Source organism: Octodon degus, unplaced genomic scaffold (genome assembly GCF_000260255.1).
Source record: "Octodon degus isolate 3935 unplaced genomic scaffold, OctDeg1.0 scaffold00248, whole genome shotgun sequence".
NCBI lineage: Eukaryota > Metazoa > Chordata > Mammalia > Rodentia > Octodontidae > Octodon > Octodon degus.
The window spans coordinates 1,908,837-1,910,148 of NW_004524824.1; positions in this window are offsets into that span (position 1 = coordinate 1,908,837).

Consider the following 1,312-nt stretch of genomic DNA (forward strand, 5'->3'; position numbering starts at 1 on the left):
GTAGAAAAAAATAAAAAAAATAATAAAAAAAATAAAAAATAAAAATAAAAAACTGTAGTATTGGCCTGATTATTTTAACCAAAGAAGCAAGTTCTATAGCTGTGTAATGGAATCCGGCATACACAAGAAATCTGTATGTAATGAATTTCCCTTTGCCAGAGTGATGTTACCCTTATGTGAGGGGGTAGTAAGGGGGATGAGGGCAAGATAGAGACATTCCTGAGGTCCCACATGGTAGCAGCAAGGCTGGAGGGCATAGGATGATCACCCAAGGTCTGAGAAACTAGAGAACAGAAGAGGGAAAGATGGAAGAGGAAGCAAAGTAGAATTGATGTGAGCCAGGCAGCAAAGAGACAATGTTTAGTCACATGTAAGCATCAAAACATCAAGCAAAATCATTTGCAAAAGAAAAGTAGAAGACAAGTATATGAAAACATAAAGGTAGTTAATAGATCTAAGTCTTTAATGAAAGTGAAAAGAAAAAATACAGAAAAAAAAACCCTAAAAACAGAGAAGAGAAATAACCCTGAAAAATAAAACAAGACAAAATTAAACTTAATTTTAAAAACAGACCTCACCCAGACAGAAAAAGGAAAACCAGTCAAATGAACATAGAGAAATAAATGGAGTAAAATTCCTTTGCTGTTTGTAGTTCTGTGTTAAGTCTGAATCTGATTTCAGAAATATGTTGTTCCTCAGTCAATTTTGCATGGGATTTGTGCGAGGTATAGGGTTAGTCTTGTCCCCCTGGATGTGGGGGCCAAGGCTGATATTCTGTTGCTGGGGCTTGCCCCAGCCTTTCAATACCAATATCAATATTAATATCAATATCAATATGGAGAGACTGGCTGCCTCACCGGCTCCTCTGCCTGCCCGTGTATCTAAGCGCAGTCCTGGGTAGTCAGACTTACCAACCACCAGTGCCCAGGTCTTGGGATTTCCTAGCTGGGGGAGCTCCAGCCACATGGTCCTGTCACCACTGCTGCGACCACGTGTGCCTTGCTGGGTGACTGGGGGCCCCTGCTTGTGGTGGTCCAGGCCACGTGTGTCCTACCACTGCTGCTGCCACCCAAAGTTTCTTATAATGTACTTTTTTTAAATTAAAAAAATAAACAAACTCTTCCAGGTCATGAATTGCACCATGAAATGCTGAAAGAACATATAAGAATAAAATTTATGCAGAAAAGCAAGGGAATCCTAAGCAGGTTCCTGGAAGTCCCTCAGTAAATCGGACCAATACCTGACTGTTAAAGCATTTTGTGATTTCACAGGTGGGGATGGAACTCTGTGTTCCTAATTAAACTTCCAAAAT